Below are 15,450 nucleotides of genomic sequence, written 5' to 3' on the forward strand. Positions count from 1 at the left end.
TGTGGGACACGATAGAAAAGCGCCGAGATGTCAGGTAGTCCAAGGCATGGACAGGAATGGGGGACATACCATGGGTATCCGCAGTAATCCGTGGGAATGGGGAAAAAAGAATGAGTACAAGACCTCAAACACGGAAAAGATAAAATGAATGATGACATGTTATTGATCCCCATGGAGAAATTCTCTTTTCACCCACCCAATCTTGTTCTCCATGACACATATGTAGGAGACAAAAAGCTTGGCAGCGAAAAGGCAGCCATGCATAGCAGGGCCCATAGAGTTGGGGGTTAAGGGTCTTGCTCAGACTATTCCACCGAAGCGGGGCTTGAACTGATGACCTTCTGATTATAGGCACAGAGGCTTTGCCCGCTGAGCCACATACTTTCCCATAAAGTTTTTCAGCAATTCCAGATGAGTTCTAAGCTATTTTGTTTTTCAGAATAAAAATGCAATAATTTGGTCTGAATAATGCAAACTAAATACATTTGGGGAAAAGTATCAAGTGGGTAATTTAATATTTAAGATATTTATAAGCAGATATGGACGTGTTTAATTTCATACTGCGCTGTTGGTGTGTTGGTGCACACGGGGACGGGACGGGGGTGGTCCTGGTGCACGCCGGGAGGCGACGGGGGCGGTTTAGATGCTCACAGGGATGGCTGGGGAGGGGATAGATATCCCAGTGCAGCTCTCTAGCGTGGATCAACTAAGACTAACAGAAGACAGTCCTAGTTTCACACAACATTTATTTAACACTCCAAATTGACAAAAACGTGAGGAATGCCTGGGGTCAAAGAGCAGCACCCCAGAGGCAGTGTTTCAGGGAATTCCTCAAGGGCCCCACTCTGGGGAATTGAACAGACAACCTTCTGGGCAGAAGCACAGATCCCTAACCTACAATGCTACACACCACCCCCTTTAAAAGAGAAGTTACCCTGTTTGATGTTAAGTTGCGGCCATTTGCTACCAAGAGCAGCTGATTAATCTCACAAAGGCTTACTAACTAATTACAGAACCAAAACTGACAAGTTGTATGTCAAGTTACATACAAAGAATAATTGATTTACTATGGATCCAGTAGTTATGGCGCCAAGGACCCCACTGATCAGCAGGCTGTGTCAGAGCAAGAGGTCGTCTAATAAAACACACTAAGTACACAGGCAGAGTGTGAGGGATAAAGCCTTAAAATGGGGATCTGGGGGGAAAGCAGAAGCCACAGCCGACGATGGCAATGCAGCAAGAGGCATCAGCGCTCAGATTCCAGGGCGGAAACCATAAACCAAACAGAATCGCATTTAATCATAAAGGACACTGGAAGTGTCTAACAAACCCAGCAAACCCAAGGCCCATGCAGTGGTGGAGCGTGTCGAGCCGCTATAAAGGGAGCAGGAAGGCCAAGGAGCACGGGAAACCGCAAAGAAAACCACCACAAATGGGGGGGGGGGGTGACAGCTAAGACTAAAATAAAAACGTACAAAGTCAGCAAACAGACAGACAAAAACAGTAAAGGCTGCCTTCATAACACGCACACACACACACACACACGCAAATTTAGGTTTTATTGTTCTTTTCCTCTTTTAAAGGGTTTAATTAGGCTTGGGCGGTTTTAAGGTAACACAGAATACAATGGTATTTTAGGTCCATCGAGTGGCAAATTTTATGGTGGGAGGATCCAACCCCTGCTAGCTGAACAAATTTTATCGTTAAAATCTCAAAATAGTGGAATAGTGGCATTGCTTTTGAAAAATGCTGCCAAAACACCCTGTACACCGTGCAATGTCTGGAAGGTGCGGCGGCACAAACAGAAGAGAGATATCGCCGAAGACCAGGTTTAACCCACCAGATGCTTCATTTCATTCCAAGTGCGTTAAAAAAATAAACAATGAAATGAAAGAGTATCGCCGGGCACAGATGGGCTCTCGACTCGCGCCTCCCAGCTCGGGAGTAGGAAGAGCCAGAGACGGCCCTCAGCTAGTCGCTAATGATGGATCGACAAGGGGTTTCAGCTGGGGGGAAGGGTCTGACATGAGTGTGCTCATCTGCCTAGAGAGGATATGCCTTAAGTTTGGTGGAACACCAAGCCAGCGCTCTCCACTCCATTAAAGATGGCGCTGGGGACCCCGGATAGTGGTCCTGCCAACATCCCAAAATCAGTTCTCTCTCAATACCCCCATGGTGATATCGAACGCTGGTCTTCCCAGCGTGGGGCAGTCATTAAAACGAACCTTGACTGAATATTCATAGTAGTACATGAAAAAGAATATTTGGCATCAGACTGCCATCTCTACTAAAATATTTTTTTTCATCCATATTTTTCCCAGGGGACAAGTGAGAAATATGCAAATGCAGATTTAAAATCAGGCATTAACTGTATTGCAGGATATTAAAAAACCATGTCCCTATAGTAAATTTTACAGGATCCGTAATAATTTCAACACACATTAAATATCTTCCGAGCAACAAAAGCCGTTGTTACAGCAAAAGGTTAGATCAATCAATCGGCCAACAGGAGAGGCTAGGTCTCAATTAATTATTATTTTTATTTCTTTATCATAAGGATCCATCCTTGCAGCACGAGATGAGAAGATCTCGCCTGAAGCATGACCAGCATGGCTCCGGCTGCCGGAGCGAAGTGCATCTGAAAACGGATCGGAGGAAAAAAAAAACAGCCAAATGAACAGCGAATAAAAAAGGCGATTTTCTCCCTCCCTACTGGCGTAGGAAGAGCGAATCTGTGTTTACTATACAACACAAATTTGGCAGGGCTGGCTGCAGCAGATGTTCTAACAAATCTGTGCATTACGGTTTCCAGGCAACGGGAGATGTAGGGAGCACTGCCACCAGCCCAAACACCAAGCCCTGCCACACACGCGCGCACACACACACACACACACACACACACAAAGCCTCTCTCAACCATCCACTCGCTGACTTGCCTCCCCTGTCAAAAACGTGAGGTATGTACACACACACACACACACACACACACACACACACACACACACACACACAGCACCAGGGGAAGCATGGAGAATAGTGGGATGACAACATGCCACACAGAGTACAACGCAAAGACTGAAGTCCTGCGTTCAAGGGCAGAATTTCAAAAGGTTTTTTTATATTGTGGGTATTAAGGAGAGGAGTGAATTAGGAAGTCATATTTGACTGTCACATCCTCAAAAGGTCACAGAGCAGTCCCTCAGTATCGAAACTGACTAAATACTGTAATTATAATTACCTTTACTTCTGGGTGAGTAGGCATTACCGTTGTGGTGGGTATCGGCACAAATGCGGTCAAATAACCTGGACACTCAACCAGGCTTGCTGGTTGGGGTGGGGAGGAGAACCTTAATGGCTGAAGGGTGAGCCAGTCGGAGAAGCCTGCTGGGTGAAAAAGCCATCTACACCCTCATAGTAAGCAAATAGATGGAGCAGGAACAAATGCCAGCCAACACGTCTGGATTAATTAAGGCATTTCTAATTAACCCACAGCACCCCAGCTGTCTGAATCAATCTGGGCTGAGGATTACAGACTGGACAGCATGCTCATCTTTTCAGGTGTACTAATCATTATCTCGGGCTAAAAAAACTTTAGTAGTAAAGAACTAACTGCTTCTTAAGTCACCTAGGCTTCAAAAAAAAAAAAAAAAACAGGAAATGTGGCAAATAAAATTGGGCCGAGCCCCCTACAGCGTGTTAATTCTCACAATCAGATGTGCGCCACATTTGTTCACATTTTCGCAATTAAGGAAAAAAAAGATTTGCTTAAAAAAAAATTCACTTGCTAAATTCAGGAGCAAAATGTGCGTCTTCCATTGCTAATAATTATTATAGCAATACTAAAGTACTCCTCCACAACTGCAGGGGGCCTCGGTACAACTGGAGCCCATCCAAGGAAGACCACTGTAAACGGTAGCATATACGATGCTAGAATCTGCACTTGAGACCAACACACCTTGGGTGGATCATCTGCACATGAAGGTGTCGACAGCATTCCGCGGCTCTAGCTAAGAGCCGATTGGCTACAGCCGCATGCGTGTCATAATAACCAATTAACTCAGCCTGCTGCATAAACTTAAATGGCCTTTCGGTCGGCTGGTCGCAGAGGCCTGCTCCTCTAAGTGATATACCGCGGTACATACGGTGAATCAGCAGGTGTCCGTTTTTTTATGGTTCAGTCACCTTGTAACAACAGCATAACACTAACAACAATCTGTGGAAGGAATTTTAACTGGCTGCTGAAATCTCATTTGCAAACCGTAACAACCTCGCATCGAGCAGCAACTGTTAAATCCCTCAGCACCAGCTTCCCCCTATTTGACAGAAAAATTAACAGCATAATTAAAACATTTCAAGGATGAGGATAAGTTACAGATGTCTACTCACACCAACCGTAAAGCTACATGCTACCTCACCTTTGATGGTAGTTAAACGTTATTCTAAAGAGCTAATGTTGTCTTGAACATAGCAGCAAATTTTACTGGTATTCAACAAACCCGACATGAACTTAACCCAAAAGACAACGTAGCAGAGTCATTATCTGCACTCAGTCACTCCTCCTATTATAGGAACATTAACTAAAAACAAGTGACAGAAATTTTTACACAGATTCCCTTCTCAAAGGCTTTTCTACCTATCTCTGCTCCCGTTCATGACATGTGATGTATTCACAGCGACTGCATTCGCCACCACTCAAACCATGCATGTGGGTGGGGCCCCTGTGGTTTGTCGCCCCCCCCCCCCATTGGCCACAAACAGTCACCACACTAAATAAATATGTTCCTTATTTAGGAGATGCTGAAGCTGCATGTTCTAGTAACCAGCCAGCTAGCTATTATCTTCTGGCTGTACTTGATAGCCTTTTCGTCTTTTGAAACAACCGAGGGAGGGACAAGGGGGTGGGTGGCCCCAAAGTGCCCTTTTGAGAGGGGCCCCCGAAACAACACACCCGCCTCTGTGTATTCAACCACCCCAGCACTGTCCTTAAGGGCCCCCCCCCCCCTTTCAGGGTACTACTACACCAGAGGTTAGAAGGTCATATAAAAATAAAAGCAGTACCAAAGAACCCCCAACTCCTCCTGTCGATCCATCTTTGGATTCAGTATTACCAGCTAAATATAGTGTTAACTACCTGCCCCCCACACATCAGAATGCGCTCTTGCAGAGAGCTTGTTTACAGAGGCATGAGGTAATCCTAGCTTAAAGTCACACCGCTAACAAATGAAAAGACGGCAATTAAGCTGTGTGAGAGGAATTCTCATTCTTAAAAGGTAAATAAATTAATCCATCCATTTTCCAAGGCTCCAGTACGGGGCTGCAGGGAGCTGGAATCCTACCCGGGAAGCCCAGGGAGCGAGGAGGGGGACACTCTGGATGGACGCCAGTACATCACAGGATACACACCACGGACACCAGCTCACTTAACCGCTACTTTCTGAATGACAGGTGGAATGCGAAGTACAGTGGGGAGAAGGTCCGCACTCACAGTGCCAGGGAAGGAAATCAAACTCAGATCCCCGGCAATGCGAGGCCACAGCGCCACCCACTGAGTCACCACTCTACCCAGTAAAGAAACTAGAATGTGGGGAATGAGCTGCCATTGAAAATGTTATGTCAAGATGCTTCCAATAAAGGCAGACTTCAAGGTTGTTTTGAAACTCATTACTATGCATAAAATCTGGACAAATAATGGTTTTACTTAATAAACAAGGCTGAAAACCTGCTCTTTCTGTATAGTGGCTATTTTGAATTCATCGCTCTGCTTGTCACTCCAAAGCACAAGTGGAAATATTACTTTCATAGTGGATCAGTCAGTCATCCTCACCCCACAGTGGGGCAGCAAGAGACCCCCCAACGTGCACAAAAACATATGATCGGATTGTCCCCCCCCCTGCACAGACGGCCTCGTTTCACATCCGAACAGGGGCACAGAGGTCGCAGCGAATGAAGTGTACGATTGGGTGCAGTGCCAAGATTCGCATGACTCGAAATTCATTGCCGGTCCATTTAGCTCGCCGCTAGGGGCCTTTCCGACACGTTTGGGGCCAAAAACCAGAAGCGGGGGCTTCTGGACTTGGGGAATAAAAAAGGCTGGAGAAGATCAACTGAACTCTGCAGCTGACTGGTGTAACAACTGCAGAAATGACCGCCACAAATAAAAGCACACCAATTCGTTTAAACTGCGTTTTCTCATTTTTTTTCATTAAAAGCAGACATCAGACTTCACACCCCTTTTCATGAATCTCTAGTGGCGGTCCTGATCGCTACGATTGGGGGGGGGCACTAACTGCTAAGGCAGGCTAAGAAAATATACGATTATTACCACTATTGATATCTACTGTTAATAATTAATAGCTGGACATTAGCCCCATGCCTGAAGTCCTATTTGAGCTCCCAAATCGCCCATCTGACAGAGAAAGCCTCAGAAGTACACCATTAGGAGAGGCACTGTATTTATTATTAAGGCAGATTGGAGGGCAGCGACCTCCGACGACCTTGTTCCTCCGACTGGCCACGCTGGACAATGCTGACGCGTAGAGTAATGAGACTCCATGCTGCTACGGAGGTGGGAAGCGTGTCGCATTATCAACTGTGGGGGAGGGAGGGGGGGGAAGTCAAATTGCCACCGACTCAACAGGCACAAGCAACGGCGTAAGAGATTGTGTTTCATGCTGAGGAGGGGACACATCTTCAAAGTTTAAATATAAAAGTCTACTTATTGGGGTTGGGGGGGGTGGGGTGGGCTGTCGATATCCAAATTAAATATACACGTCTCCCCACCCCCATACCCAATCGGGCACAGGACACGAAATGCCACTGCCTACAAGGTCAGTAGGTCACGGGTCGAATCCTCACCGGCACATGATTCAAAGCACAGAAGATTCGCACAGACAGAAGCCAGTAAAGGCACCAATGTTGTTTTGCACCTGGGCCCACAAATAAAACACAAACAAATTAAATACTTTCTTGAAATTCCTAGCTTACCCCACGCACCTATGATGCACAGAATACAAAAGACACCCAGAACCAGTAGGTGGCCCATTTCAGTCTTTTGACATTGGCTGTGGAAATGACAGAAATTTTATGCCGCCTCAAAAAGATGCATAAACTAACAAACCAGTACATAAATAATCACTAAAACAAAAAAAGTTTTAAAAAAAGAAGTAGTTTAGAAAAGTGATCCGTACATGTAGGCCTACTGTTTAATACAAGGAAACGATCCAAATTAACGTAATAAATGAGGGACAATTTTAAACCAAAACCATGCAAAGCTATAAATGAAGACAGTAAAATGTTCATCTGTACACTTGTACACCAATAAATATACGTCCCATAAAATGCCAGGCACACTTAATAGAGGTTTCCTAAGCAGCACCATGGGTAACCATCCCCACAGGCGTCTGTGGAAATGGATTGTTCCGGTTTCATGGGTTTCCCGTTTGGCATTTTGAAATGCCTTAATTACCTTACAGCATTTAATTACTTAATTTGTGGTATCAATCTGAACATTGAATACAAATATATAAAAAAAAACCTGAAAGACAAGCAGAGGTTTTAAGCAGAAGCTAATTTTAGCCTTTTCTCCCTTTCCACACACAACATCAGGGAGGCCCATCAGGCTACGTGAGGGGGTGGGTGGCAATTGGGATCTTCACCCTTCTCCCTGGCCCGCAAACCGGCACGCCACTGTGCCGAGGACTCACCAGTGGGTGCGGTGCCAGCCAGCTACTGGCACCAGCTTTTCCATGCCCCACCAATGCACCTGCGAATGACTGCGCGTTGTTCCTTGGCACACGCACTACCTGGGCTGACCATAACACTCCCCCTCGAACCCGGAGACTGGATCGCAGAGCAGGTAATCAGGGGCGTGGGTTTCATAGTAACATTGGTGGGGGGACGGGTGTATCAGGGCCAGAGGTGTGACGTCACGTCGCACTATAGGGCGATTCTGTAGTGGCACTGTTAAAATATATATATATTTTTTTTTATTCGTTAAGTATTGCTGTTACAATTACAGTATATCAAATATTCATCTTTCCATTTCCACTGATATTCATGTTTCGTTGTGTGGTGGGCATGGTAACGCACCATGCCAGCACATGCTCCTCAAGCAGACCTGACCTGATCTTCACTAATACGGCAGTTTAATTGGGGTACTGTCCCACATTATGTACGCTGAATTTGCGGGACTTATTAAAATTACGCACAAATTGCGAGATTCTGCCATGTATGTCAGGCCATGCACTGTGGTTTCTGGTACCGGAGTAATTTTATGGTGTTTCCTCCATTTCACATATTCTTTTATTGATTAACTGTTGGATATCATACAAGGTCTTCAACAAGTTAACTTTAGACACAAAGCTGTGCTCGCACATCTGGAAGCGAGTGTCTGCCGACTGGGGACATGCTTCCCAACTATATAAGTTGCAGCCATGATTTTGTGACACGCACTCCCGGCACACAAGTTTAGAGGTTATCTAGGTGAAAACTGAAAAAAAGAATTAAATTATGCAATGAGATATATTTATCGCATTTTTCTTTTGTAAACCAATAATTATATTATATATGATAATATTGTGGGGGATAGTCCCCCCCCTTCTCCACATCGGGGGGGACGTGTCCTCCGTATCCCATCCACCCCCCCCCCCCCCCCACCACCAATGGGCGAAAAGCATTCAGTCTGCTAAACATCTGAAGATCTTTAATGCTATCGGGGCCCCAAAAGGAAGGCAAAATCCAATTCATGTCGTTTTGACTAGAAACGTGACCCACAAGACCTTTTAAAAATGTAAGCATTACGCCAAACCATAAAATGAACACTTAACTCTGAATCAGTCCTGAGAATGCAGGGTAAACATTCAGCTCGAGATCCAAAGGGATATTACTCACAAGTAAAACGCCTTACAAAAGAAGGAATCCGATGGAACGACGCACAAGCAAGGTTTCCATATGCAGTGCTGTGTTGTGTGGGTGTTTGTGTTTTTTGGGGGGGGGGGGGGGGGGGGGGCTGTAAGAGGGAAGGAGAATGGTTCATAATGTTTCCAAATGTGTAAAATATTTGAAATGGCAGTTTGTAATACTGGATGTCTGTTTCTTCATTAAAGTGTAGAAATATAGAAGAAAGAATGAGGTCATGAAACAAAGCGGCCTCATACACACCGATAGTGAGGCAACGGTTTGATTCATGCAGAAACTGACTTAAAACCCTTCAAAAACTTTGCCAAGACAGCGAGACCTTTTAACTTCATTTATAATTTAAACATCAAACTGGATATGGTTGTAGGGGATGGATCTAAAGGCCGGGCGATTTCTGAAAGGCTGAGGTCATCAAAGACCCTGCTAATCTCTTAATTTAGTTACTTCTTAACGAAGCAAGCAATTAACTTGTGAAAGTTACCCATCATGCACTTTGGGGGACAAAGAAATGGGAAGTTAGTTACGCAGATTTCCAAATGTGCATCTATAAACTCATATTAAAAGGATTACAAAGATGGGAAGTGAACGTCGTAAGGGCACAAGAGTGGAGAAAAAAAAAAAACATCGACCTTTCAAAGTCAATGGTAGACCCTCCCTGTCTAATATCAGCACAATACACAATACAGACACTCGTCTACTTACGAACTTTCAGACATACAACCAAAGAGGACTGCAAGTCCAAACCGTGTTCATTGGGCTCCCGTTTCCTGTCCACAACATCCATTTTTTTTTCCTGCGCGTCAATTCCGGGTAGTACGACTTCTGGCTGCTACTCCCAGTGTAGTGTGCGAACTACCAGCATCCTAGTTCTTTATACTTGCGTATACCTTTAAAATGATGTTAAATGACGACTTATGAACATTTCAAGTTACAAACGGCCGTTCGGAACGTATCTCATTCGTAAGTAGAGGAGCATCTGTACTTATACACTTCTTTGTTACTTTTAATTATAGATATACTTAAGGGAGAAATATTGGGCTTGGACTTATTTGTCTGTTAAACATTTATCTGTGTACAGTTGGTGAACAACAAAAATTTTCCCCTTGAGGACAATCAATGAAGTCCCATCTTATCTTCCTGTCAAAGAACTTTTGACCAAAGTATTTAACCTCAGGTCCAAAAAGCTACCCGAGTAAATCAGCAAAACGTACACAAAGAATAAAACCCTCCAAAGTACTGGATAACAATGGCTACGGACCGACCCAGTTCTTTACAGCTCTATTACGGCACTGACCCAGGGATCGCCTTTCTGCACAAATAACCTCGATTCAACACACCGGTCCACTGTCTGACAGACTGGGGGGAAAGGGGGAAAAAAAATTAAACAGCAGGCTGGTTTTCCGCCAGTACAATAACAAACAGACCTTTGGAACGTTCCTGCGACAGCCCTCCATGCTTATGCTCTCTCAGTAAATGAACTGAATCTATGAGCCAGCCCACTGAACACAAAGGACACGTGTGGTTTACTGTGGGCGATTCATTATCTGCAGTATGCCGCTTGGAGTAGATACGCATTGTTCGACACTACGCGTAAGCGCAAGTTTAGCTACACTTGCTGCGCACATCCATAAACCTGCCTAAAAATAGGTATATGCATAATTTCAGCTTGCTCGCCTGCCTGTCAGAGGCCTTGTTTAAAAATCAGCACAGCTGCCAGTTAGAGAGGTGAATCTTTCGGGATTTCTCCCAGCATGCAATGCAAAACGCTTAGCTCGGGTTAGGATGAATTGCTCAAAGCAGGCAATTTCAGAATCGAGCAGCTGTCTGCTATCTAACGGCTATTACTAATGAAAGGCCTTAGAGTTTTCTGTAGTGCGTTTGATGGCTGAAAAAACTCTTACCGCCCCTGCCAGCAGATGAGACCCGCTATCGACTTTTTCCAAGATGATACCATAGCCCATCCCCAAAACAAACTGTACTTGCGTTGATAGAGCTAAACGTTCAACCTCGAGAAGGCTGCACTAGCTGATATATAAAAGGGGGGGTTGGGGGGGGGTATTAAATGTCTTCCAGTCAATAGCCATTTTTAAAATATGAACTGTGTAAATAAAGGAAAAGCTCCCCTAGGAGGGTGTTCACTGCGCACTGCGCACTGCGCAATATCGCCTGTAACTAGTCTCCTAAAAAAAAGCAGCACACTGTGTTGGATACACGCTCATCGCCAGTGGGGTTTAAAAGAAAATGTTACCATTACTCCATCCGTAGGTGATCCTATGGAAGAAAACGGCATGAGAAATATCCCCAAGCCTTCTCAGTGCAACATCTCAATATTTTTTTTTTAACACGTTACTGATACAACTAAAAATCAAGTATTCAAAATGCGTAGCCTTCTTGTACAAAATTCTATTGCACTGAACTGTGCCTATTAAATGTAGGAACTATTTTCAACATTTAACCATCCAGATACGTTTAAACATCATGCTTACAAAAATGTATTTACCATACAAAATATTCCCTCTGCAAAAATAAAATGTATATGCAAGACAGAAACATATTGCATTGTTCGACTGCATTTCCTCCATTTGATTCTGTCACAATTTAAAAATATAAATTAAAAGTGTGTGTGTGTGTATATGTGTATATATATATACATATACACACACACACATATATATACATATATATATACATATAAAATATATATACATATAAAATACGTATATATATATATAAAATCAGACTTCACAAAATCCTTCATTTAAAAGCTAACTGACATTGACTTGAAAGCAAACGTATCATAGGGTTTCTATTGGAAACGCATCTCAAAATGCTAGCAGCAAATCGCACGCATCACCTTCAGCAGCATACAGGACATTAGAGAGAAATGTTCTTAAGGCTACTACAAAATGGGCTCGGTTTCTAATCAATTGTTTAGGGGTAGCTGAAAGAAGAGACACTTCATTGTGTCTAAACTGAAGAATTAAAGAAACCCAAACAAAAATGTTTTGATTCATACTGAGGGAAGAGAAAAAGAAAAAGAAAAAAAAAAACAAAAAAAAACACACCCCCACTCTACAGGCTCCTCACTACAGCACTTCCAAAACACTCCACCGCCCCCAGCCACTGCTGGCAGCCGGCCAGCTGGATACCAAAAAGGGCTTTCCCTGCACCGCAACCCCCCCACCCCACCCCACCCCCCATTCAGAAGCTCACTCTTATTACACAACTCTATTTATAGCTGCTGGCACAGACCCAACCACAAGTCAACCGCATAACCACAACATAAAAAAAAAAATTAAGGAAAACAAAATAGAATTACTCTACTTCTGACGAATACTGGGGCACGCTTGGTCATGAGAAAGGTAAATTAAGGTCGAAAGCTGATTCCTTTCACTCGGCATGAGGCAGCCCTTTGATAGCTGCAGGAATTGGAATAGCTAAATGCCTTCTGAGAACATAAATACAAACGTTTCTAATTTTGGCATGGCAAGACAGAAATACCCCCCCCCACCCCACATTTTCCCCTAAGAAATTTCTAAAGGCATGTGGAAAATTTTGCAATGATAGCATTTAAAATTGTCATAGTCCATCATGCCCAAACTAGTCTTTAAGAAAATTAATAAAATCCAGGGAAAATAACGAGCAATGAAAGAAAAAGAAAAATTATCCAGAATCTAGTATGGTATTAGAAAATGATGTCTTGAAACACGTAATAATTTTGGTTTTTTTTCATATATATATGAATATATATATATATAAAAAATAAAAAAGCCCTTCATGTGATGATAGAGACGGTCAAACCTGAGGCCTTCCCCACAGGAGGCAAGCCGTCAACTCGTACATTAGCATTAGTGAACGACACGATGAAAGGGTAAAATTGCCAGTATTGATCCTTCCCTTCATTTAGCTAGCGGGGAGACAAATCACAGCACTTTGGGCACCATGCTGCAGCGCATCGTGAAACGGCAGAGATGTGTCGCAGAGTGGAAATGGTATCATGCTAAAGCAAAAGGCGCCAGGGATGATTCGAGCGTATAGCTGATCGGCAGAGCCCCTTGGGTTACTACCCAGAACATGAGCCACTCCTGGAAGAAAAAACACCTCCATCACCAATCAATATGCAATTACCTTTAATCTGCTGCTGTCCTTGACATCATTTGTGTGTGTGTGTGTGTGTGTGTGTGTGTGTGTGTGTGTGTGTGGGGGGGGGGGGGGGGGGGGGATCATGATCTGCAGATTCTTAAATACGTTAACATCCCAAAACAAGCTCCAGCAGCCTGTGACTTTGGACGACATAGCAACAAAGTGAAACAGAGAAACCAACCTACAGCTCAGCAAATTGGTGTGGACAACAAAGGACTTCTATTAATAAAAACATTATGCTAATTGTGGCTTTGAGTTGGTTACAGCTAGTGCTAGAGAGCTCAAAGGTCCTCCCGCATCACTTAAATCAGCAGTTTGGCAACATTTTAGCTTCCCAATAAATTATGCCAATGACAGGGAGAGACAGTAGTTAAGACTAAGAATGTCTGTCGGCTCTGTACTACCGGATTCGGATATTTTTCTGGAAACGCATCCAACTTGCCAACTCATTTTAGACATCATCCAAGTGTGTGCTTTTGGCAGGAAATTTAGACCAGGCTAAAAAATAAAATAACTAATGCACTAATGCTAAATTCACACTAAATGATTTTTACCCCGATTTTCCATTTGGCAAGTTTTTGCCGATCACCGACAAAAGGCCAAGAATTGAAGCAAATCAGCATTCGCTCGGTGCTGGCAAATCGGCACTTGATCACTATTAGCTCAAAGACACAATCTAGCAGGGAAAATATCTGGACCTGTCAGAAACTCCAAATCCTGTAGCATGAAAAGTGTTGCAACTGGCAATGAGTGCTGTGAAATGATACAGCCAATGAGAGCAACTGGCAATGAGTGCGGCAACATGCTACAGCCAATGAGAGCAACTGGCAATGAGTGCGGTGACGAGCTACAGCCAATGAGAGCAAAACACAAAGTGAGGTGAAACCCGAGGGAGGAATTTAAAAAAGGTTTATATAGTTCAGTTTGTTTCAAAACTGTTCTTAGTGTTCAGGGAAGAGCTACAGAGATATTCAATGAAAAGTTTACATTTCACACACGCAGTTATTTGTGGCTTTAAATTAGGATGGTGCAGGAAAAGTATCGGCATATGATAGCATCGTGCCAAACTCATGCATGTCAGTCCCTTGACAAAATCAGGCTGCGTGCAAATGAGCAAATATATTAGCAGTACCAAACGTAAACAACGTAATTTCAGTAACCCATGCCTAATGTTTAGAAATCAATTTCTTAACTCTCCTGGCAATGATAAAATCGGCTCCTTGAACAATCGCGGTTTGTAACAGAATCAATTCCCCGCGCCGCCCCTACTAGATATTGATTATGGTTTGTGACTTTGCGGTCTTACTAGTCAAATGACCATAGAAGAACCTATTAAAAGCAAAATGTACAGTTTCACTAAAACCTTTAAAGACTAAAACCTTCTCCAACAGTACTTATGGAAAATAGTAATTTTAAAAAATGCAGATAAGGCTCTGGACAAAACCATAGGCTACTTATATAAAATCACAATAATTAATGCAAGTGACTCTTGAACTTTGGTGGAAAAAGAGGTTACTGCTTTTATCCCTAAGGGCCCTTAGCCATAAATACCGTTACCACCAATGTGGTACTGGAGCCAGTACTGGGCTTTGTTCTCAGCCCAGAACTGGTTCCACGCCTTTCCACCACAAAAACATGGCTCCAGCACGGCACCACAGAAAAGCTAGTCTGAGAATTTGGAACCGTAATATTCAGCAAAAGTGGTACGGGCTGTCGTGTCCAAACTGTCCGCATACCCGGAAAATTCAATCTCTAACCAATATAATTTAATCTGATATCCCCAGTGCCAGCAGTGAAACAACTTGCCAGCTTATTAGTGCAATAATGTTTCATTTTCTACAGAATAAAAAAAATGTAAGATCAGTCAGCTGGCCAGATTTAATAATAAATAATGAATGTTGAAGGTCAAATATATAAAATATTGTGGAGCTTGAGTGGCGAAGAGATCCTGAGGCAGACAGCAAAGTTCAATTTTTAGCAGACACTTTTACTGTGCGATCCTTCGAAGGACAGCAGTAAAACAGCGAGCAAGAATAAACTCACTCACACACAAAGACGGGGGAGTCTTATGCCTTATACACACGTACACAGGTATATTTTAAAACGTACCTTTTTCTATACGTCTTGGGCTTTTGTCCACACGTAAACGGCGTCTCAGGTCACTGAAAACGGAGCTTTTGCAAAACTCCATCCAGGGTGACGATTTTAAGAAACTGTTTTCAGCGTTGACATGTAAACAGGGAAAACAGTTTTTGGCTCGAAACGTCAGATTGTGCGTTGTTGTCCACTTTAAGTCAGAGCGTGCGCTGTTTGCTGTATACATTAGGCGAGTTTGAACAATGGCGGACTTAGCCAAAATAGTGCTTGTGCTAACCTTGCTGACAGGACTTC

The 15,450-nt window shown here is 43.5% G+C and overlaps 1 protein-coding gene across 2 annotated transcripts in view; it reads right to left on the minus strand.

Moving 5' to 3' along the window:
• The window catches only part of acvr2ba (activin A receptor type 2Ba), a 38,251-nt gene that overhangs the window by 10,461 nt on the left and 12,340 nt on the right, over window positions 1-15,450 (minus strand). The window lies entirely within an intron of this gene.

The sequence above is a fragment of the Paramormyrops kingsleyae genome, chromosome 1, assembly GCF_048594095.1.
Source record: "Paramormyrops kingsleyae isolate MSU_618 chromosome 1, PKINGS_0.4, whole genome shotgun sequence".
Taxonomy (NCBI): domain Eukaryota; kingdom Metazoa; phylum Chordata; class Actinopteri; order Osteoglossiformes; family Mormyridae; genus Paramormyrops; species Paramormyrops kingsleyae.